The 26,088-nt window shown below is 46.0% G+C and overlaps 1 protein-coding gene across 1 annotated transcript in view; it reads right to left on the minus strand.

Annotated features, from left to right (window-relative positions):
• The window catches only part of ABHD2 (abhydrolase domain containing 2, acylglycerol lipase), a 98,734-nt gene extending 81,239 nt beyond the window's left edge, over nucleotides 1-17,495 (minus strand). Inside the window, exon 1 of the mRNA XM_002919557.4 lies at nucleotides 17,357-17,495. The gene's annotated coding sequence lies outside the window, so the exon portion shown is untranslated. The remainder of the gene's footprint in view (nucleotides 1-17,356) is intronic.
• Between the last annotated feature and the right edge of the window lie 8,593 nt (nucleotides 17,496-26,088).

Consider the following 26,088-nt stretch of genomic DNA (forward strand, 5'->3'; position numbering starts at 1 on the left):
ATTTTATTTTATTATATTATGTTAATCACCATACAGTACATCCCCAGATTCCGATGTAAAGTTTGATGCTTCATTAGTTGCGTATAACACCCAGTGCACCATGCAATACGTGCCCTCCTTACTACCCATCACCAGTCTATCCCCTTCCCCCACCCCCTCCCCTCTGAAGTCTTCAGTTTGTTTCTCAGCCTCAGAATAGTAATGTTCACTGACTATACAAAACTTACAGTGAGGAAAGAAAGAAAAAAAAAACCGAGCGGAGACCTCAAACACAGAAAATTCATTACACAGTGTAAGGGGATGCACAGTGTCCCCCCCATATTCATGTCCTCCTGGGACCTGTGAATGTGACTTCCTTTGGAAATCGGTCCATGGCAGATGTAATTAAGTTATGATGGGGTCACACTGATTAGAGTTGGCCCTAACCCCATGACTGGTGTCCTTGTAAGGACCGGGAAGTTTAAACACAGAGTCACAGACATGCAGGGAAGAACTTTTAAAGGTGGAAGTAGAGACTGGGGCGGAGCATCGCCCAGACAAGGAATGCCACGCATTGCCAGCGACCCAGAGAAATGAGGAGCAAGGCATGGAACAGACTGTCCCTCCGAGCCCTCGGGAAGGAACCCACCTTGACAACACCTTGATTTCAGGCTTGCTCAGAACTGTGAGAGAATATGCCCAAATTACCTCTCAGAACTCCGTAGTTCCCCCCCTCTGTCCTTCCAGGCAGAAGAGACCCTCTGCCATGTCCTCTTGAAAGGTTCCTTGTTATCCAGACAAGCTCCAGCCAATTCGGACCCCAAGCAGCTAACTGACGTGAACACTCACAGGCTACTCTATTGACACAATACAAATGGATTCTGTGCACAAATATTTATTGGCTTGGCTTCTTTGCCTCTGTGATTCAGCTGTCAGACCTCCCTTTCCTCTCCTAGTACCAGTGACTTCTGGAAGCCCTGAGACAGGCATCTGGGGAGGGAGTGTCTCCCACCCCTGGAACCCAAGAGGACCTGACGAATAAGATTCAGTACTTCTGTGGGTCCCACGGCAAATACCTCTTAAGGAAAACCAAACCGAGCCAAACTCCTCAAGAATTCTCTCTTCCCATTGTGCTCTGGTGTGCATGGGGGTTTCGTTTAGGACCGGGCCTGCAGTGAGATGGTCCAGTGTCAGATCCTGGCCCCACCAGTTACTGAACTTGTCCTTGGGGCAGGCTGACCGTGTTGACACAGAGATGGTATTTTATAACACTCCTGGCAGACGGTAAGTGCCCCCAAATATTAGCTGTGCCATCAGCACTACTAAGCTCTCCTCCAGTTTTCCTTAGTAAACTCCCCCATCTGGCAGAAGTTACCCCAAACGCTATTCTTCCCCACCTGACACAGAGGTACGGTGAGGGGTTACTTCAACAACAACAAAGTAACTGGCTGGCTGACTGGGTGGGCCTCCTCCAACAAGTCTGAAATTACCCCCAGGACACGCTCTTCTTGATTCTTCTAACCCGGAACCATGTTAAACTTAGTGAATCACTGGATAGTAAATGTTCTTCACGAAGTTTTGTTAACAGTTCCAAGACGCGTTCTTGTTTCTGTGCTAAAAGGGGTTCCGGCAGTGCACAGCCCGGAGCCCTCGCTCTCCTGCCGGTGGGGGGGGGGTCCCTCCTTTCCCGCAAAAGGGGCTGTCTCCTCACCCCCACCCCCTTCCTGTAGGTAAACCTACTCTTGCCTGGCTTGGCTCTGCTGACACACCTCTTCAATGCCCTGAAATAAGAACCTAGGCCAGCCCTGGAAACCTCTGACAGGCTCTGCACCTCAAAACGGCCCCGTGAGTAGTGTCAAGAGGACAGCAGAAGGCCACAGCATACTGGTGACGAAAACCTCACATCACCCCAATCCGTTGGCCTTGGTGGTGGCAGCTTAGAAAAACATAGTTGACCCTAGATGGAGAAAGCAGGGAAGAAGAGGGCCAGTTTCTCCCCCACTTTATGTGCCATTTAACTAAAGAAGTCAGAATAGAGAAGAAAATAAATAAATAAATAAATAAAATAAAATAAAATAAAATAAAATAAAATAAAATAAAATAAAATAAGAAAAGCAAAGCAAAGCAAAGCAAAGCAACTCCACAGCAGGAGAGAAAAAAGCCCAGAGCAGAGCAAAGCCCAGCCATCCACTCACTGCCATGGGGCTGGGACGAGTCAGAGGCATGGCCAGAAGGCACCAAGGGACATCCGGGTCTACCCAGAACTGTGCCCTTCAGACAGCCTGGGCTGACTCAGGCCCCGTTCTTGCTCACAGTGAGGTTTCAATGCCCTGGGTGAGCCCCTCTGCCCGCACCTCACAGAACCACCTCTCAGCATGTGCCTATTCTCCCAAGGAAGATTCTGTTGGAGGAGACCTCAGGGTAACCACCTCAAGCCCGAAGTGATGGAGAGCCCCAGCAATGATGGGGCCAATCCTGTTTCCAAGAGATGGCACGGGAAGTTTACTTATTTCTGAATATTGAGCACTGCAGACCTCCACTCGATGTCCTTCACAAATCAGACAGGGCGGCCGTTTGGCACGCTGTGTGATGGCGCCGGGAAGTGGCTGAGGGGAGGGACACAAGGCCGCAAGGAAGGAGAAAGCCCCTTGGTGATCTAGTGAACAGCTCTCACAAACCAGGTACTACAAAATGAAGGGACTATCTGAAGTCACACACAATTTGAAAAAAAGAGAAGGGGAGGAATTTACAGATAATTCAATACATTTGTTAACATTGTTCTCAGTCACGGCCACAATTCAGGCCTTGAGACTGCCTCTTTGTGTGAACTCACTCATGTGTTAACTGTTCAATTTAACCGTATTCTTCCACAAAGTCATAGGGTCGCACACGCAACCTGCTGAAATTTCGGAAAATGTCCTACAAGTTCCTGGTAAGAGGAAAGTTACCCTATGCGAGCAAATGCGAACCTCACATTTAAATGTCAGGAATGGCTACTAACCCACGAGTTTTCCTGAAAGAAAATCACTAACCTAAAAATAGCTGGAGATTGAGTCACAGTTAAGCACGCACATTTAACTGAGCACTTTTACAGGTCCTTACTCAAATACAGACAGGAGGCTGGCCTCTCCCCTTAGCCCTGCTGAAACAGTGCCCTCCTTCCCACTGGGGATGAAGGGGTAAAGCACTTGGGAAAATCGCCAGCAAAACTGTTTTCTCTCCCACAGGGAAACCGTTCAATCCTTACCTGAGAACAAAGACCAAAAAGGTTCTGGAGGCAAGGATATACAATGTGCATGCATCTTAAAGCATGCTTAACTTATTTCTGTTTTATAAATACCTCAGATGCTGTGAGAAGAAACAGGATCTCCTGGCAGCTTAGAGCAGCAGGCCTAAAGGTCACATGGATTCCATTGTGACAAATGCCCAAGGCTTAGAAGACAAACTCCACTGGTTAAATGCTAATATGAAGGACTGACTCACACTCAGGCCCTCGGGCTAAAAATGAAAGAAAGGATATTGTGAGAGAGTCACCACCTGGTACTAGCCAGCCCCAACACCGGGCCTCCATGGAGGCCCTACCTAGCTTCTGCCACTCAACGGAGCCTCGTCCCCAGCTTCTAGGTCACAACCCAAGCAGAAGGACCCAGAGGTGCTGGATTCTGGCTGCGAGAAGAGGGAAGGGATTCCATTTGTGTCTCCAGACCAGTGGCTTCCAGTGGCATCTGGAGTTATTCTCTCCTTTAAACATGCTGTGCAACTCTGGGCAGATCACTTGCCCTCTCTGGGGATTTTGAAGCTTACCCTAGGAGCTTATGAGCTATAATCAAACAACAGATTTTAGAATCGGAGGACCTGGGTTTGAGTTCAGATTCTGCCAAATGACTTTGGGTGACCCTGGGTGAATGATCTAAGTTTTATGAAAGTTTGCTTTTTCTTCTATAAAATGGGAGAGGGGAGGCTACAAACACTACAGATTATTAAGGGAAAGTAATTAATGAAATTATGTAGGTTAAAAAAAGCTTTATGATTATGAAATACCCACAGATATACTCAAGATAAAGTTTGTAAAATGCCTCGAGCTTTGTAGAGGAAAGCTGCCTTATTAAATATTTCAAGATTATAAAAATGTTAGTTTTAAAGCAATAGCTAGGGACTTTAGATACATGAAGAGCATGGAATTGGTCCCCCAGGCTGTCCTGAGCTTGGCTTTATCAGATCCTTTACCAATGACACTGAAATAGCTAGAAAAATAAAAATTCAAAAGTTCTAAGACAGGAAGAGTTGATACACTTTGAGGTCTCTGCTAAATAGATCACTTTTCGAAGTAAACAGACAGAAGTGGGTTCACACCCTCCCATGTTCTGTCTCCTCCTGCATCCAACACAAACATCTCACTATTGTTCAGGCCTCTCCCAGTCTTGCCTCTCCTTGGGAAGCAAGCTTTCTCAGCCTTCTTTAAGGCCCAAGGGCAAGTCCCAACTGCTACCTCTCACGGCCTCCTCTGGTTTTTGTCTAAAGCTTACCCGTATCAGCCACGCATCATCTCAGACTCCACCTTGGGCTACCACCACCCCACGTCACAGGAGAGGTCTACACAACACTGCTTACGTAAGGCACGTGCGTCTCAGCCACTAGCTCACTTTACAGGGAGGAAGCTCCTCTCCCGGGCTTCCCCCATGCACATGTGTCTCCTGAGAGAGGAGGAACCAGCCATCAAGGAAGATTCTTTCATCAGAAATGAGGGAACTGCTTCTCCATAAATGGAAAAGAGAGTGATCCCGTTTCTCAAAAACTGATTTATCTGTATAAATTGGAAGCACCCTCATGGATAAAGCAGTGGCTTATAAGTGAAAAGGACAAAACTGTCCCCCCCAACCAAAAAAAAAGTGTGTCAATACCACGGGGGTGGGGAGGATGTTATGCAAATCCACACCCCTCTTCTGACCTTCCACCCTACTCCGGAAGGGTATGGAAGGCATTAGCTTCATTCTCAGCTGGGTGAGGACTGCAAGGGCAGTATAATATATGGCATTCATGAAATAATTGGGAAATAAGGCAACTCCATGCATATTTAAGTACGGGATCCTAAAGAGCCAACCACAAATACTAGAGGAATCCAAACAAAGGAAGCAGAAGGAAGGAAGTGGGCTCAGATAGGGAGGGACCCACGGGAAGAGGAGGGACACAAGAGAAGGTGAGAAGCAGGCTCGGGGCGCAGACATCAGGTTGGGCTCCTGGGCTGGGCCAGTCAATGTCTGAGAATGCCGGACAGTCAGAAGACAGGCAGACAGGGCAAGAGGGACGGGTTTGGGAGCAGAGGGAGTGAGTCATTGTGGAACGAAGCTTCGGGGCTTTACTTACAAGGAGAAGATGGTGCCACAAGTATCCGGCCACGTGCGCTGTGTGGGCACACTGAGAGTCTGGGGGCACGTGGCAGGAGGTGTGAGAAGCCTTTACTTGGCTCCGTGTCACCCAATCCAAGGGACGTTGGACAAGCATTGTCATTTGCCATCTGACTATCACTGCAAGCTCTCGATGGCATCCAAATTGTTTTTCTTTTGTTAAGAATAGCTAACACACAATGTTACCACGCAAAGAGTTTTGTATGACCTGCTGAACTATACAGGAACCTTCATTTTGGGGGTCAAGCCCCATAAGGCCCTAAAAATCATACCGTTTCCCACCTTTGCATTTTGCAAACACCCTTTCATAACTAGAAGATTTCGTAACTAGCCTCATCTCCCCATAAAAGTAATGATTCATATTCCTTTTGTCTCTGTTGGGGATTCTGGTCCATGCCCTTCTAATTCAATCCTCATGGAAATTCTACACAAGTTTAAATGTAATGGCGTTGAGCACGCAGGTGGGCACCCCGTACATATGTATTGGCTGAGTCCGTGGGAAGGCCTAGCACATCACCATTCTGATCCCTCGAGCAGAATTTTCTTACAAGGAGATTATTACATGAGGCTGAAAGGTACAGGTCTTCGTGAGTAACTGCCACATTACTGTGGAGCAAAAGAGAAAGCTCAACGTGACCTGGGCTGTCAGCAGCTTTTGGATATTTTAAAGAACATCTTGGAGTTCAGGCAAATAATTATCCATCTAAATGAAAGTTTTCCCCTTTCCATCACTCAGAGAAGCTACTGTGTGATACCATATTTCTTTTACCGTTTCCCCTTGTTTATCTAAAGCATATCTTAGTAGGTTCAAAGAGCTATAAATCAATCTACTTCAAAAACTGCTCACACATAAAGAAAGAGAACCCAAAGCCCAAACAGGCTGTTTTAGGTAGCAGAAGAAAGGAAAGGTACCCAGAGAAAAGGCAGACAGAAAGCTACTAGTTGATTGCTGGCAATCAGCTAAATACCGAAATACTATTGGAAGACTCACAATTTCTGCTAATTCTTCCAGAACACCCAATGCAAAACTGTCTATGGTATTTTCCAACACACATGAGCTTATGACATAATCCAGAAAATACAAATTTGAATACAATTAATCCTAGGTTAACCCAGATTGAAATGTTGGTGGAATTTTTTTTCTTAAGATTTTATTTGTTTAGGGGCACCTGGGTGGCTCAGTCGTTAAGCGTCTGCCTTCGGCTCAGGGGGTCCTGGGATCGAGCCCTGCATTGGGCTCCCTGCTCCAATGGGAAGCCTGCTTCTTCCTCTCCCACTCCCCCTACTTGTGTTCCCTCTCTTGCTGGATGTCTCTTTCTGTTAAATAAATAAATAAAATCTTAAAAAAATATATTTTATTTGCTTATTAGAGAGAGAGAGCACACAAGCAGGGCAGCAGCAGAGGGAGGGAGAAGGAGAGTATCCACCGAGCAGTGGACATGGGGCTCCATCCCAGGACCCAGGATCATGACCTGAGCCAAAGGCAGATGCTTAACCGACTGAGCCACCCAGGTGCCCCGAAATGTTGGTGGAATTTTAACACAGGGATCCTTTCCAGCATCGAAGGAAAATGGTGAAATCCCTCCTCAAATATCTATGGTGTCTGAAACAAGTCTGTGTAAATAGGTCAGGACAATTGTTGTGACAAAGATTTCTACTTCATCGAGATGGTTTCTGTGGGTGTGCACTGACGTCGGGGTAGAGGCCACTCACAGCAGGGTGGAGAAATTCACACGCTTTGGGGCCACACAGAACCGGCCTGGACGGCAACTGTCCCACTTACTGATGGTGTGACTTCGGGCAAGCCTCTTAACCTCTCTGCACCTCAGTGTCCTTACCCATTAAAATGGGGGAAATAGCAAGAAAGGGAAGGTCTTGCTATTACCATAAAAACTAAAAAGGCAAACACAGTGCTAACTCGGCAGTGGTGTCCTCACCAGAGAAAGCAGAGGAGGAGGGGCTGGCTTCATCCAACAAGCTACAGAATCGCAGTCCGGAGCCCCATGTCTGGGGCGTCAAGCCTGGTAAGTCGAGCTCCCAGACTTGCCTGTGAGCCTGTGATTAGATCCAATCTAATCATCTCCTACGGAGGACAAGTGGGTCCCACGTGTACACACTCCTGTCCCCTTTCCAAACCATGCACTTCTCTGTCGGCCACCCAGAGAAAAGATTAAGTTTGCAAACCGCAGGTTAGGGTTTGAAGACCCTCACCCCGGGACCCGGTAGTGTACTCTGGCTGGTGTTATCAAGTCACTGCACCTTGAAAATGAAGGGGCAGAACCAGATCAGAGGAAAAATGCCCACTTGCATAACTCTACAGTTTATCAAATGCTTGTGATTTAAATACCTTACCTCAGTTATTCCTCAAACATGTCACGAAATACCCCGAAGTTGACAGTAGAGACCAATTACATAATGTGCTGTTTACAAAGTGCGTCCTCAGACATTACCTCATTTAGTACTCGCAATAGTTCTATGAGTTATTATTTGTGTATGCAAGGAAACTGAGGCCCAGGGACCCTCCCTGTTCCAGGCCTGGGTAAGGTTCCAGGAATATACAGGAATACAAAGAGGCAAGGCACCTATCCACCCCCAGAGACCCTTTGAGGAGCTGAATGGATCCTGACTACTTCAGCCCCATTGATGGATGCTCTCTGAGCCCTCTCCCATCCAAAGAGAGCCTTAAAAAAAAAAATCTGTCTTCCTCTTAGAAGCTCTTTGGTGGCAAAGATAAGATTTCTCTGGCAACATCCAGCTTTCTATGTAGAGTCAATAAATAGACTGATGAATGATATTAATGATAGACCCAAGAAAGGGGCTGTGTTTTCCAAATTGGGGAAAATATCCTCGGGTATAAGCTACTTGGCATTTCCCATCATCCTACTATTTAGAAGGGCACGTTTTTCAATGTCATTGACAAGAGAGGGTGACCGTTTTATTTACATGATCAGAATAGAGAGGAGCATAGCAGCCAAGGCATCTGGAAGCGGAGAAGCTAAAGTCCACGGTGGGAACACGGTGCAGGCCACACAGGGAGCCAGCTGTGAGGAGCCGGAAGCTCAGCAGGCATTGAGGGACTGTGGCCTCGGGGCCAAGCGTGGGCTGATGGCGGGGAAGAGGGTGCGCAGGCCCCAGGAAGGGCTCGGTAAGTGTTTGCTGACCAAATGAAAGCCTCAAGTACAATCACGCTCCTAGGAATATTGTGTTTCCCTCAAATTTTAGGGAGAATAATGTCATAATTGGATCCCTGAGAAAGTTGATAGGATGAAGCACGATGCATGTGGAAATTTGCTAAAACACATCATTACACAAGAAGTGAACAAAAGCAAGGATCAAGACAACATACACAAAATGCTGCCTGTTATATAAAAAAGAAAGAGGGGCGCCTGGGTGGCACCCAGTCCATTGAGCACCTGACTCTTGATTTTGGCTCGGGTCATGATCTCAGGGTCATGAGATATGAGCCCCGTGTAGGGCTCCGTGCTGGGTGTGGAGCCTGCTTGGAATTCTCTCTTTCCCTCTCCTTCTGCCCCTCCCTCCCTGCTCGCACTCTCTCTCTCAAAAAAATAAATAAATAAATAAAATAATAATAATAATAATAATAAAATCTTTAAAAGAAGAAGAAAAGCATTTCTGACATTTTAAAACAATCGGGAATTTGACCTATCTGTTCAAATAGATGAACCAAATGATAGTTGATTGTAAAGAATCACTGTTACTCTTTAAAGTGTAATAATAGTTTTATAATCATGTTTAATAAAGGGATCCTTATTTTTAGGTGGTATCATGGAAATATTTATAGATACAACAACATGATGTTTGGGATCTACTTCCAAATTAACATGGGCTGGGGAGTGGCTAGGAGAACAGAGGAGTCAGGAGGGATCCTGAGTTGATCACTGTTGAAGCAGGTGATGGTACATGGGGGTTCACTATATCATTCTAGTTCTATATATCTTTCAAATTCCCATAACAAAAGCTAATGAATGAATGAATGATTATTTAGCTACACTACAAATAGTCTCCCATAGTCACTGAGGCTCAAGTGCGTGCCCAACTTCAGAGATCATCAAGACTCCTTTGTCCTGGGGCACCTGGGTGGCTCAGTCGTGAAGTGTCTGCCTTCAGCTCAGGTCATGATCCCAGGGTCCTGGGATCAAGCCCCGCATAGGGCTCCCTGTTCAGTGGGAAGCCTGCTTCTCCCTCTGCCCCTCCCCCTGCTTGTGTTCCCTCTCTCGCTGCCTCTCTCTGTCAAATAAATAAATAAAATCTTAAAAAAAGAAAAAAAGACTCCTTTGTCCTTGGGATGATTATGGTAAATAACAGTCACTCCCAGTAAACAGTCGCAGGCTGCTCCCACTACAGTGAGCAGGTCGTGCAAATCTCAACAGAAAATAAACTCCAAATTTAACTCCACAACTCAACCAGCAAAAAGAACCAATGAAATTACCTCTGGAGGGCTCCCTTCTACTAGTGTGGATGCTCAGTGCCAGCTACACGTACAAACAGGCTCTCATTAAGGCAGGACACCAATGAGGCAAACTAGCTCCGCATTTCAACCCAATTAATATTTCCAAAGTGCTCCGTGCATGAAAAGAGCTGCACATGACACAAACGTGACTGGCAACCTCAGTCCGCTCCACAGAGCTTAGGGCTCCTACACTGGGGTTTTTTAAACTCAGGTGCTAGATGGTCCCCTCTGAGGGGAAAAAAAAAATAGTCCTGCCAGCTCCCCTGAGGGCTTTTGATTCAATTCTTAAATTTAAGTTGAGTTAGTTCTATTCAATTATTATTTATCATACTATTTCTTAAAACGTACAAACATAAAACTCGGCACAAACTTCTTTCTGCACTTTTACAATGATGGGGACCGAGACATATGTACAAATAAAGACATATAATATTGTTCAAACGGTAAAGATCAGATTAACTGCATTAATATACGAGGCCAATGCCATTTTTTAAAAACTTTTTAAGTTTCTTTATTTTTAAGTAATCTCTACACCCCACGTGGGGCTCAAACTCACACGACTCTGAGATTGAGAGGCACAAGCCCTTCTGACTGAGCCAGCCAGGGGACCCTGATGCCATTTTTCAGACTGGAAATCCTGCGACCATGTCACCATGTTCCTGTTCCCTCCTGGGCAGGTCCTGTGGGTGAGCATCAGGCACAGTGTGACAGCTGCATTCTTGGGGCCCCCCTCTCTGCTGGGAGCGCTGCTGCAGCCTTCATTGGCACAGGACTTTGTGCTATCCCCTGGCTGACCCTGACACTACTTATCTTCTCCACCCTAAGTCCTTCTATCCTCTTCTCTGTAGCAGTTTACCTGGCTCCAACTCAAGAGAAATTCACACAAAAATGGGGGGCACTGAAGCTGTATGGCTAGACCCAGATATAATAAGGGATAATCCAATGATCCAGGACAGGCTTTTGAAATGCTTCCAATTATTGTTAACATGAAACCAAAAAGTCTGAATGTTCTTAATTTAAGGAGAACCCAGGGGATCTCTAGGACATATCCTTGACTTGGGATGGAATGGTACGGTGTAAGAGTAGAGCAAAAGGGCCATGGGGACGCAGATGAGAAGTCACAATCTATCTCAGAAACAATATGAAACACCACCTGACATGGTAACTCGAGAATTTAATAAGTTTAAGCGTATGCTTCAAAAGACTGACGTGTAAATTCACTGCAGGGTCTCAGTTCCAATGAGTGGCTGGCATCCTGTCCCAGCCTCCCCCTCTCCTTGTCCTTAAGAACCACAACATGGCACCGTAGACACGAACAAATCAAGACCCCATGGCGCACTGGCTCCTATCGCTCTGAGGTGCTCTGACTGCGGATCAACAGGTGTAGTCCATACCACCTGAAAGCACCGGGCACAAACCCACGCCAAACACTGCCGCGACTAGGCCAGCTGTGGTCTGGTGTCCCAGCAAGATAACAGCCAGCACTGCTTCAGGAAACCAAAAAAGTAGAAACTTCCTTGAACAGAATCCTCTTCTTCAGCAGCCCCCCCCCCCCACGGCACCATGATTCCATCCCCACCTGCTCAACCTTTTGATCAATTAACACATGTTTGGTGTTAAAACATCTTTTCCCAAAAGATGGCAACAACAGGGGCACCTGGCTGGCTCAGCTGGTAGAGCCTGCGACCCTTGATCTCGACGAGGTCGTGAGTGTGAGCTCCACGTTGGGCGCGGGGCTTACTTAAAAATAAACATACAAGGGGCACCTGGCTGGCTCCGACGGTTAAGCATCCGACTCTTGATTTCAGCTCAGGTCATGATCTCAGGGTCGTGAGATCAGCCCCAAGTCAGGCTCTGTGCTCAGCGTGGAGTCTACGTGTCCCTTTCCCTCTGCTCCTCCTTGTTCTTTCTTTCTCTCTTTCTCTCTCTCTAAGATAAATAAATAAGATCTTAAAAAAAAAAAAACACATAAATAAAAAGATGGCAACACAGGAGATGACAGGGCTTTTTTATTTCCTTCTCTGAAAAGGTGAAAATTTGGCAATCCCATGTTGGACTTCCTTTTTATTCATGCTCTGACATGACTAAGGGAACAGTACATGAATACATGTTTGGACTGATTGTGCACAAATGGGGCGATTTTCAAAGCTTCTGTTTTACCCCCAGGACACTGGAAAAGGCATAACTGATAAGGCCACTTCCCTCTCCTATCACACAGCACAGTATCCATGGTACAACTGGTTGATAATGTGGACACCCAGCACTGAGCAAAGACCAGAAAGCAGTGACTCCAGATTAGACTGGCTGACTAAGATCTTGGTGGCTCAATTTGATTTCAAGGTGACTCTTTTTTTTCTTTTTTAAAGATTTTATCTATTTATTTGACAGAGAGAAAAGGAACACAAGCAGGGGAAGTGGAGGAAAGAGAAGGGGGCTTCCCGCTGAGCAGGAAGCCTGATGCAGGGCTCGATCCGGGGACCCTGGGATCGTGACCTGAGCTGAAGGCAGACACTTAACAACTGAGCCACCCAGGCGCCCTCAAGGTGACTCTAAATTAGACTCGGAGGTAAATGAAAGCACGATGAAGATTAAGGCACATTTGAAGAAAAGAGGGAAGCAAAACAACAGGCAAGATCTGGGGGCCACAGAAGACCACAAGACCATGTTTAATTCTGTGCAGTTATATAAAACATGAGTGCAGCCATAGAAAATTCAAATAGGAAGAACCCCAAAACTCTCTTCTTCGAGTCACCACCACAGAAAGCTTGGCCAGGCCATGTCGGGTTCAGACCTTGGAAATGGTAAAGTGGTTTAGAGAATTTGGGAAACACTCCTAAGAACAACTAAAATCACATTCCCAAATGTTGCTTTAGGAAAGATGCTTCACAGAGGCTCGCAGGTGGGAGAGCTGATTTTTCCTGGAGGAAAGGGGTGGGGCACTGAACAAAGCTACCCAAACAGGAAGGGCAGTGGTGAGGTGCAGGGTTCCTTCCCAATGCTCCGGGGCAAGGACCAACCAAGCCAACCCCACGGTGCAGGAGCCGGGTTGATGTGACAGAGGTGCTGGCAATTCGAGCACATTCTGCCCAGAGGGCAAGGTGAAGGGCCCGAGGTCCACTGCTCCTCATTCTCCAATGCTCCCACTCTCCCACCCTAGGATGACCTTTAAGAGGAGTGCTCCACCTCACCTGGCCTCTTCTTAGGCTTAGAGCGACGATGGGATGTAGGGAAGAAACAGAGTTGCCCCTAAATATCCATAAAATGCTCAGGATCTCCATGCGAGGCTGATGCCTAAGTAAGACTGGTTCTTAGCATCCTTAGAAATGGAAAGCAGACATCCAAAACAGACCACCTTCATAAAAAACGACACTGGAGCTCTCTTCCATACTGCCAAGAAACATTAAGTGAAAAAAAAAAAAAAAGCAAGGTTCCAAATGGCAGGTATAGTATGCTACCATGTGTGTGAAAGGGAAGGGGATAATAGTGATGAATTTGCTAATGGATATATATAACGTCCTAGCTGTGCACGGAACACCCCTGGAGGATGAAGAAATCAGGACTGTGGTCACCTCTTAAGGAACAGAAGTAGGTAGCCAGAGTCAGGGGCGGACGGAGATGTGTTCACTGTCTCGCCTTTTGTGCCTTTTGAACATTTTCGTTCATCGTGTAAATGCATCACCCATTTTTTAAAATTTGAATGAGAAACATGAAAAACGTGTTCAATGTAAAGGAAAAACAAAACAGTCCTTATGCAGCAAAAGGAACACACCTGTTCATCTGGACAGCTGTTTTCCTGGCGCACACCAGATGCCCCGTTTGTTGAACTTCATGAACCTCTACTTAAAGGCAACAAAAGAAAATCAGAAACAGGGCAAACCCAAGGGTATCGATGTTCCACTTCTCTAGTAAGCTCTTTACCTGTCTGCTATTTCACTATTACAAAAGATCAGAAAAGGGGACCTTGCAACGGGGTCTAGTGCCCAAGCTTCACGGATAACAACAGGCGTGTTCATCTGTCCACACCAGCCATTTTATAAAAAGAACACATTTAATCCAAAAAACATGATGCCCTGGAACCAAGACCACAAAATAAATATGCAGATATGAAAAATGATCCTTCGGGGAGATGACATCAGCACGCACACAGCGTGGACACAAAAATAGCAGCACAGGGGTTAAAAATGTCCATGCATGGCCCAAGAGGTTGGGACGCAGAAAGCTGCTATATAAAATTCTCAAGCCAGACCACATCCAGAGGATGAACCCCTTAGGCTTTGTTTCTGGGGACAGTTTAGTCCAAAATGGAACAGAAAGGCTTCAACACCTCATGTTCGAGTCATCCACACTCTCAAATTGGTCAAGGAGTACTCAAAACCCAGGCTGCAATAAACACCAGGCTACTGTGAGCAGAAGATCACAGCAGAAATTCTGCCACACGAAATTCTATTATTTTGGAAGTCTCCCTGCTAGGGTTTTTCAAAGAACCAGGATTTAGGCAAAAAAAAAAAAAAAGAGTCCACCCCTGTCTTCCATAGGACCAAAGAAATTATCTTGTGTTCTGGGCAAGGGGAACCACTAGACTCTTTGCGGGCTCTGCTGGAGATGACCAGGACAAAGGTTTAAGTGTAAGAATTAAGGAATAGCAGCAAACGAGAAGCGAGATGTTACGGAAAAGAAAGCGAGGTAGAGAGAAAGGGGCCCATATTAACACACAAAGAAACTAAAACAATTATTCTAAAATGGCTGAGAAACAAAACCCCCAAACTCAGAATCAACTCTCAAGAAGGTGCCATCAATGAATCTGACAATCTGTGGTTCATCCTAGGAAACTCACAAAAACAGATAAGGGAAAACCAAAGGCGACCGGATTCCTGCTGGAAATAAAGGTGACAGGTATCTTCCAATTAAAAGGGAACTGGCTGGCAACCCGAGAGGAGGTATTTACCAAAGCCGTGAAGACAATAAAGGAAACGAAGCTGTAAGGAAAAAAGAAAAGAAAGGGAACTTTTCCAACTACAGCGAGAGGAAAAGCTGTTCCATTGTACTTGCCATCTCGTTTATTTCAAGCTCGAGAAGAGAACAGACAAACCTGTGAAGCAGCTACATTCCCAGCAGAAATCAGTCACACTTGTGCTCCTGCCAGGCAATGCGGGCGCTGCTGGTGCTCCCCTGCTCGAATGACTAAGTAACTTGCTTAAAGGCATTTGACACACGATCCTTGAACTTCCGAAAAGCACTTAATACAGTGGCTCATGAAATCCTAATCTGAAAATGTTCACCCATTTATAATCAAGCTGCATCACACTGACAAATGGGCAGGAGGGCCAAACGGAGGGAATTGATATTTGGAAGGATGCTGTGAAGACTGGTATTATCAGGGACTTTGTTTATCACTTTGAAGGATTTCTTTCCCTCTTTTTAAAGAGAATAAGAGAGATTTGTCGTCTGAAAGCAGTGCAATTACAAGGAGAGGACTAACAGAGAAAATGAAGGACATGATTCAATAAAAGAAAAATTTTTTAAAATGCAGTGTGACTTAGAAAACTCCACAGACGTTTATGCGACAATGAAATCTGGAATATGTTTAATGAATTGGGGGCAGGAGACAGGAAAAAAAAAATTAGTTCCTGATAGAAAATATTGCATGACAGATGTGGGGGGAGAAAAGCATAAAAAGGCAACAGAACATCCTATTTGGCAAATCGATAGTGGTTACTATGTGCCAGATATAATAACTCATGTAATCCTCAAAACAACCTTCCAGTCTAAGTACCATCATCATTCTTGTTTGATAGGGTGAGCAAACAGATGCATGGAGAGGTTAGCTAACTTGCCCAAGGTTACAGCTTTAAGAAGTAAGGTTAGGATTCCAGTCCGAGCACTCACACCAAAATCTGTGCTCCTAAACTCTCTGGACTCCCCTAGAATTTAAATACCGAGAATGCAAGTAAAATACAAGTCACGCACTGGCTAAATCCAGGGTCAACAGACCATCCCTTAGTCATGGCTCTGCGATGACCAGTCAGCCCTGTGACCTCTGCAGGCCTTAGTTTTCTCATCTATGCACTGAGAAGATGGATTAGGTGAGTTCTGACTAAGGGATCTTCAGCTCTAAAACGCCCCCAAGTCCCTGCTGACCATCCACAGTCTACGGCCTGGTCTGCTTTCTGACTGGTTATTCAAAGATTAATTTATCCTGAAACAAGCAGCAAGTTATGTTCAGGTTCTTTCTCTGCCTCCTGACCTTCAGAAGATTACTATGTCCTCTCCATTCAGGCGAATGACAGGGAGTAATGAAAGGGGTACTGTATGGTTTCTCCTTTGGACTCGACTTAATGCGGTTGTAACGAAATGGCCCTGGAAAAGCTCGGGGAGCAGACCACATTAACTGTGCCAAACCTACAGTCTCGCAGGCCCCTCTCTTGAGCCTGTTCTTGGAACCTGCCCTTGGATCTGGTTACCGGAATGCAGGTGAAACTGACCCACTGAAGAGGGGCAACCAAAAGAGAGGAATTTGGGGGAGATAAGAAATGCAGTCCAGGGTAGTTCTAAATACAGAGTTTCATGATGGCCAAATAAACCTTATCTTCTTCGTATACTCCATTCTCTCTGCTGACACCCAGTCTTCAGAGTTGAGACCACAAAATTCATTATGGTGAATTCAACCCCCAGCTCCCAACTAACAGGCCCCCAGAAACAGCCTTCTCAAGCTAGGCATTAAAGGTTACCCAGAGTGCATCTGTAAGCAGAGAAGGGCCTTACAGGTGGGTCATGCAGCCCTCCTGTGAGAGTCTTTTCTAAGCATCCCTGACAGGTGGCTGTCATCTGGCCTCAGCCTGGACACTTCCAAGGTCAAGACACCGGCTGCCTCGCTGGACAGGCAGCCGCTTACACTGCTGGACAGCTCTCTGTGGGTAAAGCCCACGAAGCACCTAGAACAGTGCTTGGCGTGGGACAAAGCTCAATAAGTGCGCTTCCGACTGGGTCAAAAGCTGCCTCCTTACAACTTGAACCCATCGGTCCTTGGTGCGCCCCTGGAGCTCTGAAACGCAGAGGCACCCCCGGATACCCGGAGCTGTAATCAGGCCCCTCGGCCCTCTCCTTCCAGGTGCGGATCCCAGACCTCCATCATCAGGCCTGGGTCAGCAAAACCCCCTCCTCAGACCCCAGAGGTCCCAAGAGTGAGCACCGACGGAGGGATGGCCGGCAAGGAGGCCGCAATCAGGAATGCCCCATCCTCGGTACCCGGGGTAGGAGGGGACAAAGGGCTTTCAGAAAGGCGTATCCCACCCGCTGCGGTCCAGGCTGCCTCCCTCTCCGCCACTAAGCGAGCGGGCCCTCGGGACCCCTGCGGCGCCAGGTGACAGGCCCCGGAGGATCAGAGGCGCAGGCAGCGGCGCGACGGCCGAGCCACGACGGGGACCTCGGGGCTCAGCGGTTTGGCCCGACGGATACCGGGCGCGATCCCTGCTTAGCGGAGTTCGCTCCGCCGTGGTTTTACCTGCGCGTGGTTGACTACCGCGGCCCAGCTTGCCCCCAGCCGGGTTCCTGCAGCTCCGCGGCTGCGGGCGGCGCTCATGGAAATGCAGCCGGAACCCCTGGCCAGTGCAGCTCCCGCCGCTACCGGCCCCGCCCAAGCAACTGCCGCCACGCCCCTGACGACCGCTTCTGCCACGCCCCTGATACAGAACCCGACCGCTCATTGGGCGGCCCAGCCGCTGCTCTGCGAGCCCCGCGAGCTCATTGCACCCGGCGGACAGCTCATTGGTTAGCGGAGCTGCTCCTCAGAGTGGAGGCGGCACCCTGGGCGAAGAAGTCCTCCACAGTTGGTTACCTTTGACGTCTTTAGCCCGTGGACTGAGACGCTATTGGATAAGGCCGGCCCGGAGGGGGCGGGGAAAAGGGAGGTGGGCGAAAGGATGGGTCGTGTTTGATGTTGATGGGGGCGGGGTGCGCAGAGAGAGGCAATTGTGACTGCGAGCTTGTTTTGGGGGCTGTGTAAAGTCAGGTGTCTTGTGAAGTTGAGAGGAGGGAGGCCGACTAGGTAGCTCAGCTGCGAAGTCCGCTGGCTCCAGGCGGACCCACTAACTCACCTGTAGCCAAGGATACAGCGCACAACACCGGTCATGATCGGGAGAGAGGAGGGGCGGATAGTGAGTCACCGAGCCGCATGGAGAGGAAAGGATGTGGAGACAGCAGCCTCTCGCTCCTTCCAGCTGGGTTAGGGTGATGGGGACATGCAGGGCTGTGTGGACCTGTCACTGCCCTTCCAGCCTTCAAGATAACCCTAGTCGAGTGGGACGCAGCCTGGAGGAAAGTAGCCTTTAGAGTCAGACCTGCTGTTGACTTACACTGGTTGCATGGTCTTGAGGAAGTCACTTAACCTTTCTGCATGCACCCTGATTTCTTTGGCAACTGGGAGTAACAATAGTAGCTGACAAATAAATTAAATAAACCTGGTAAGCACTACCAGTGCCTGGCACTCCGCAGGCGTTTAATCAAGACTGGTTCCCCACCCACTCACCTCCATGGGTCCATGGAACTCGGCCCAGTTCTAAAATTCTATGAGCCTGAAACTGCTTTTGCAGTGGCATGTGCTTTACCAAGAATAGAACACTTGACTGACTTGAAATGCAATCCCTTTTAAGGGTGGACAGAGCCAACCTACCAGGGCACCATAGGGCTGGAAGAGAGAGAGCAGGGGATGAGATGGGAGGCGCGTTTAGTGAGAGAAGGGAAGTATTTGTGGCAATGTTAAATTTTTTTCCAGCACATTTCAGGATTATGACAAGGAAAAAATGGAATTTTCCTCCTCCTGTTCAGCCTTCCAAGTGTCCAGTGGCTCAAGTTTCATGGAGGATGACCAAATAACCCTTTGAAGGCTGATCAGCACTGAGCCAGAAACCACTGCATAAAATCTTTCAGGGACTCCTGAAGCCCATCCCCATTCTGAAGGCGTGGAAGTCCTAGAGTGTGAACAGAAACAGCCTCTTTGGCCTGACTTTAGCCCCAGACCCTTTGGGTCTGCCTTTGAGAGAACCCACACCCAAGGTGTTCCAGGGTGAAGGAGGAGAAAGAATCTTTTGCCAATGCTGTATTTTTTAGTCAGTTGTCACCTTACCATAAAAAATTAAAAAAAAATAAGTTTCACTTCAGTAATCATTTATTCCTCTATATTCTCTTCCAGCTTGGAAAAGAAAAACCCAGGCTTCAGTAGGACCCCCAGGGTTCTGACTCTTGTGTTAACACAGCTTGGGCTACCAGAAAAGAACTTTAAATCTGTCGCCAGTTGTGTGTGTGTGTGTGCGCATGCGCGGGCACGCACACACGCGCATGAAGGCACACTTGTTTCTGCTCCATTTTTCCAGTTCTCCTGTCTTTAAATAGTACTGCTTGGTGGTCATACCATGTCTGCACACGTGCTGGGGAAACTGGCCTGTCCCAATGCCGGTCTGCTCCTGCTTCTCTCTGCTAAAGGAGACTGAGATGTCTCGTTAGGTCCGGCAAGGCATTCAAGTGGCTCCCAAGATCCGGGATTTCTCTGGCTTGATTCAGAGCCACAGAAAGCATCTGTTAGGGGTAGATTGCTCTACTGGCTGGACTTTTCCCCCTACTTTTTCCCGGGGGGAAAGTTCAGCCAACAGTTCCAGAAGGGACATCCATCCAGTTCAGGAATTCTAAAACACAATTGCATCACAAAGGCTCAAAAAGATGCACGGGGGCAGGGGTGGGGGGGAGCGCCTGGGTGGCTTAGCCAGTTAAGCTTTGGATTCCTATTTCGGCTCAGGTTATGATCTCAGGGCCATGAGGTCAAGCTCTGGGCTGGGCATAGAGCCTGCTTAAAATTCTCTCTCTCGCTCTACCAATGCACCCTCCTCTTAAAAAAAAAAAAAAGATGCACAGAATGAGCCCACTTAAGAACCTTTCTCTAAGGTGATCATTTTTTAAGTCCCTCAGAAGCAGGGATCGCTCAGAAGTGGGGATCACAGAATTCAGGATTTGTTTTCATCTACACTTCATTTTTTTAAATAGTTTTAGATTCGGGTCGCCTGACTGGCTCAGTCAGAAGAGCATGCGACTCTTGATCTCAGGATGGTAAGTTTGAGCCCCACATTGGGTGTAGAGATCATTTAAGTAAATAAAATTATATAAATAAATAAATAGCTTAAGATTCACAGCAAAATTGGGTAGAAAGTACAGAAAGTTCCCATTTATCCATCCCCCAATGTAGGCAGGATTTTTTTTTTTAAGATTTTATTTATTTCAGAGAGAGAGAGCACATGAGTGGGAAGAGGGACAGAAGGAAAACGAGAGACTTTTAAAAACTCAGACTCCGAGCTGAGCACAGAGCCTGAGGTGGGGTTTGATCTCACAACCCTGAGATCATGACCTGAGCTGAAATCAAGAGTCGGAAGCTCAACCAACTGAACCACCCAGGCGCCCAGAATTTTTTTTTTAAGATATATTTATTTATTTGAGAGAGAGTGTGTGTGAGCGTGCATGTGCCGGTGGGGAGAGAGGGAGAGAGAGAATCTCAAGCAGGCTCCCCACTGAGTGTGGAGCAGATGTGGGGCTTGATCCTACAACCCCAAGATCACGACCTGAGCCAAAACTAAGAGTCGGACGCTCAACCGATTGAGCCACCCAGATGCCCCACAGGCAGGATTATTTTTTACTAGTAATATCTACCAGCTGGTGAAACTTTTCCTTTACAATATCCTTACCAAAAGAGGGTTCCCAGGACTGGGTTAAGCTTTTTGAGACTAGACCTCATCACCATAATCAGTGAGAGGGAAGTGGGAAAAGATGTGCCAACAATGACAAAACGGTGCTAAATTCTGCAGCCTGGATGCTCATGGAATTTCTCAAAGGGCCTGAGAGCATCAGCTCTCAGGAGTCAAAGATTGCTACATTCTTTTCACAATCAGTGCTGCCTGTGTAAAGTCTAGGAAGGGAGGTCAGAGTTCTCCATGGCCAGACTTCCTGGCTAGCTTTTCACTGATAATGGAGATGAAATGTGTTTAGAAGTTCTAAGTCCCAGTATGCAATCGTTGCATGAGGACAAACTGTGATGAAATTCAAGGGTTTGGATTGTTTTGTTATTGGAAAAAGCTTCCCACTCACGGTTTAAAACTGATGAATAGCCAGTTTACGTTTTAGGTTCCTTCCTTAAACCTGCATGTGAAGTTGTCTATAAAAAAATGCATAGGATGGTTTTATGCCCAGGACAGTTGGTTTAGGCCTATTGCCCTGGAAAATTTTTAATAGTGCCTCCCATTTCGTCTTAAATGGTCTCAGTTTGGATGATAAATGATATGGTAGTACTTACATACATAGCACCTAGCACTGAAAACGCTCATAAAACACACTCTCACCCACACACAGGTGAAAAGCTGTTCCAGCCTTATAATCAGCTACAGACTATCAGACAGGTGTTTGGCTAAAGATGACTTCTTAGTCACCAGGCATTCCTCTTCTTGACGTCATCTTTAATTACAGTAATAAAAATTGAGTTCCTTATGCTATCAACTCAAAAGGAGTCAATAAAACTTGTGCATTAAATAAGTGCATTGCACACCCCTTGCTGCATAATTTCATGCTATTGAGCTATTTTAAAACTGTTTACATCCTACCAGAGATCCCTATTTTGCTTTTCCATATAAGGAATTAATTAACAAGAGAGTAAATATTTTTACTGCACAGGACATATAGTACTAATGAGATAGCTAGAACAATAAACCAAAGTTCCATCCCAATACAGGACAAATACTTGAAGAGGTACCAAAAAGACTGAGCAGTGAGCAATAGACCCTGATCAACATGGTGAACATTTATGCAGAGGAGGGAACAACTTCTTCTGATTTAAATTCTTGGAGATTTGAACTGGGCCTTGAAGTTGGGGTGGGGATGGGGTGGCATTCCCGGCAGGTGAGGACAACAGGAACAGAGGCCTCTAAGTGGAAAAATACAAGTTGTTTTGTTTGGAGCAGAGTCTAAGTGGAGAGTCAGCAGGAGAGAAGATGAAAAGGAAGATAAGGCTGGTGATAGATGGCAGTTAAGGCCTTCATCTGAGTTCATAGCTTCATCTCAGCTGCCTGAGTATTTGGACATCAGAGCACAGTATATAGAAGGCTCCAAGCATCTGCATATTGCCTTCATAATTTTGAACCTATCTCTTTCTTACCTGGTTATTATTGTTTCATTAAACTCACCCACTTTTTAAGTTAAATACCTTCTTCCGCCTCATACTAAATCCCATGGTTCTCAACTGGGGGCAAGCTCACCCCCAAGCCAGGACATTGTCGATATCTGGAGATGTTTTTTGGTTGTCACAACTGAAGAGAGGGCTGCTAGCATTTAGGGGGTAGAGGCCAGGGGTGCTGCTGAACAGGACAGCCCCCACAACAAAGAATCACCTGGCCCCAAATGTCAGTCGTGCTGAGGTTGAGAAACCCTGCACACCTAAGCAGTCATGTCTGTGATATTACAGGCTTGACGTGCTGGTTATATTTTATTCTACTTTGCATGAAAATAATTTCATGACTACTGACTTTTAAAATGTTCTTTCCTGTGCTACTTGATTCAAACAGTTATTTGTACACCCACATTCACTGCAGCATTATCCACAATAGCCAAAAGGTAGACACAAGCCAGCTGTTCATTGATGGATGAATGGATAAACAAAGTGTAGCATATATGTACTATGGAATATTGTCCAACCTTAAAAAGGAAGAAAATTCTGATGCATGCTCTACCATGAGTGAACCTTGAAGATATTATGCTAAGTGAAATAAGCCAGTCACAAAAGGACAAATGTTGCATTATTCCACCTACATGAGGAACCTAGGAGAGTCACGTTCATGCGGACAGAAAATAGAATAGTGGCTACCAGGGACTGGGAGAGGGGGTGGTGATGGGTACAGAGTTTCTACGTTGCAGAATGAAAACATTCTGGTATTGGTGGGTGGTGATGGTTGTACAACAATATGAATATGCTTAATATCACTAATTGTACATTTGAAAGTGGGTGAGAGGGCGACCTTCATATTATGTATATTCTACTGCAATAAGAAACAGTAAGCTTTTTCTTAAGATCAACTGTGATACAGCTCAACCCGCTTTTGAAAACATGAGGCCTAGCTCACAGTAGATGTTCAGTAACGTTTGTTGAATGCAATAGAAAGGAGTCAAATTTACCTTCCTCTAAGCTGTAAGAAGCAATCGAAGAACATGTGCTTTAGAAGCAGAAAGATCGGAATTTAAGTCCAGCCTGTGGCATGTATTGGTTGTGTTCTCTTGGGGAAGTGGACTAAGACGTTCTGAGTCTCGATTTCTTCATTTATAGTATAAAGAAAAGAATGCTGAAAACATCTCATAATGTTGGGAAAATGACATAATGTGTGTGAAATGCTTAACTACAGTACCCAGTATATTGTTTGTGCTCTATGAGTGATAACTATTGCTATTATCATTATTATTTTTTAACAGTTTTATTGGGACATAATTCACATATAATACAATTTACCTAAAGTGTACAATTCATCGGGTTTTCATATATTTACAGAGTGTGCAACTACCACCAAAATCAATTTTAAGAACACTTTTATCACCCCTACAAGAATCCCCTTATCCACTAGAAGTCACTCCCCATATTCCCCAAACACCCCCACCAGCTCTAGACAACACACTCCTCGACTTTCTGTCTCAATAGATTTGCCTATTCTGGACATGTCACGTAGATGGACTCATACAATATGTGGTCTTTTATGACTGGCTTCTTTCCCTTTAAATAATGTTTTTAAGGTTCATCCACACGGTAGCACGTATCCATATTTTATTCCTTTCTTTTTAATTGAGTTGCCAGTGTTCTTTATATAATCTAGATACAAGTCCTTTATCAGATACATGATTTGCAGAGACTTGCTCCCATTCTGTGAGGTGTCTTTTCATATTCTTAATGCTGTCTTTGGAAACAAAGAAGTTTTTCATTTTGATGAAGTCCAGCTTACCTACTTCCATTTGTGCTTCTGTTGTCGCATTGAAGAAAGCTTTTCCTAATCCCAGATCCATGAGGATTGACTCCTATATTTTCTTCTAAGAGTTTTCTAGTTTTAGCTTTTACATTTAGGTCTATGACCTATTTTGAGTTAATTTTTGTGTCATGTGAGGAAGATGCCCAGCTTCATTCTGTGCATGTGAGTGTCCAGTCATCCAGCACAATTTACTGAAAAACACTTCTTTTCCCATTGAATGTCACACTTGTCAAAAATCAGTTGGCCAGAGATGTATGGGCTTCCTTCTGGACTCTCAATTCTAGGTCTCTGATCTATATGTCTCTCATTAAGTGTAATACTGTCATGATTATTGTAGATTTTGTGACAAGTTTTTAAAAATTGGTAAGTGTGAGTCCTCCAAATTTGTTCTCCGTTTTCAAGGTTGTATTGCCTCTTCTGGGTCCTCTAATGAATTTTTCTTTTCAGTTATTGAACTTTCTGACTCCAGAATTTCCATTGGTTCTTTTATAATTTCTCTTTACTGAGATTCTCTCCTTAATGAGACACTGTCATCAGACCTTCCTTTACTTCTTTAAACATGGTTTCCTGTATTTCTTTGACCATATTTATAACAATTGTTTTGAAGTCTTTGTCGGCTAAGTCTGACATCTGAACCCTCTCAAAGGTAGTTTCTGATGCCTGATTTTTTTTTTTTTTAAAGATTTTATTTATTTATTCGACAGAGATAGAGACAGCCAGCGAGAGAGGGAACACAAGCAGGGGGAGTGTGAGAGGAAGAAGCAGGCTCATAGCGGAGGAGCCTGATGTGGGGCTTGATCCCATAACGCCGGGATCACGCCCTGAGCCGAAGGCAGAAGCTTAACCGCTGTGCCACCCAGGCGCCCCGCCTGATTTTTTTCTTATACATAGGTCATACATTCCTGTGTCTTGGCCTGTGTCATAATTTTCTTTGAAAACTGGATATTTTAGGTAACCTTGGAAATAGATTCCTCCCCACGCTGGGACTTGTTATTGCTGTTTGCTTGCTTACTTGTTTAGTGACTTGGCTGGACTAGTCCAGTGAAGTCAGTTCCTTCATAGAGTATTCTCTAATGTCACACTTCAGAGGGTACAGCCATAGACACGTGCTCAGTCCCTCTGGGATGACAGTGGTCTTAACAAGACTTTGTCTCTTGGGGCGCCTGAGTGGCTCAGTCGGTTAAGTGTCTGACTTTGGCTCAGGTCCTGATCCCAGGGTCCTGGGATGGAGCTCTGAAGTGAGCCTGGTGTCAGGGTCCCGGCTCAGCAGGGAGCCTGCTTCTCCCTCTCCCTCTGCCCCTCCCCACACTTGTGCTCTCTCTCTTTCTCTCTCAAATAAATAAAATCTATCAAGACGAAACAAAACAAAACAAACCCCAAAACCAAAAACCCCACAAGACTTTGTCTCTTTACCTGATTTCTCTGTTAAGCTATCTGCCTCCAGCTGTTAGCCTCCACCAGCTGCTGGCTGGTTACTCTACTGGGTTTAACATTGTCCTGGGGCATAGACTGCTCTGCAGTCTTGTCCAACTAAATCTGGACCCCTTCCCAGGGTTAGTCTTCGAGGGTTATTCCAACCAAGAGGGCTCTCCATAGCTGTGTCTTTCCCTAGTTCTCTCTATTATACATCTAGCCAGTCAGCGGTTTAACTTCTTGCTCAAATGGAGCTCCCAGATCCTCTTAGCTGCTTATCAACAAAATTTCCATTTTTTGGGGGGCGCCTGGGTGGCACAGCGGTTGGGCGTCTGCCTTTGGCTCGGGGTGTGATCCCGGCGTTATGGGATCGAGCCCCACATCAGGCTCTTCCGCTATGAACCTGTTTCTTCCTCTCCCACTCGCTATGAACCTGTTTCTTCCTCTCCCACTCCCTCTGCTTGTGTTCCCTCTCTCGCTGGCTGTCTCTGTCTCTGTCAAATAAATAAATAAAATCTTAAAAAAAAAATTCCATTGTTTTTGAGAGTACCCAATACTTGACGTTCCCCACACTGTATTCCAAATAAAGTCACTTTCCTTTGAGCTTTGGAGCTCTCTGTTCTTATGGCCTGCTTCTCCTCCTAGGCAAAACCACTACTCCAGAACGTGGGGCACGAGGGCAGGGACAGTGGCCTTCTTATCTTAGAGTGAAAACAATGCTTTATGAACAGAGTGCTGGACAAGGGCAATAGACTTTACTCTTGTTGGCTTGCCATCCCCCCCCCCC

The sequence above is a fragment of the Ailuropoda melanoleuca genome, chromosome 9 (assembly GCF_002007445.2).
Source record: "Ailuropoda melanoleuca isolate Jingjing chromosome 9, ASM200744v2, whole genome shotgun sequence".
NCBI lineage: Eukaryota > Metazoa > Chordata > Mammalia > Carnivora > Ursidae > Ailuropoda > Ailuropoda melanoleuca.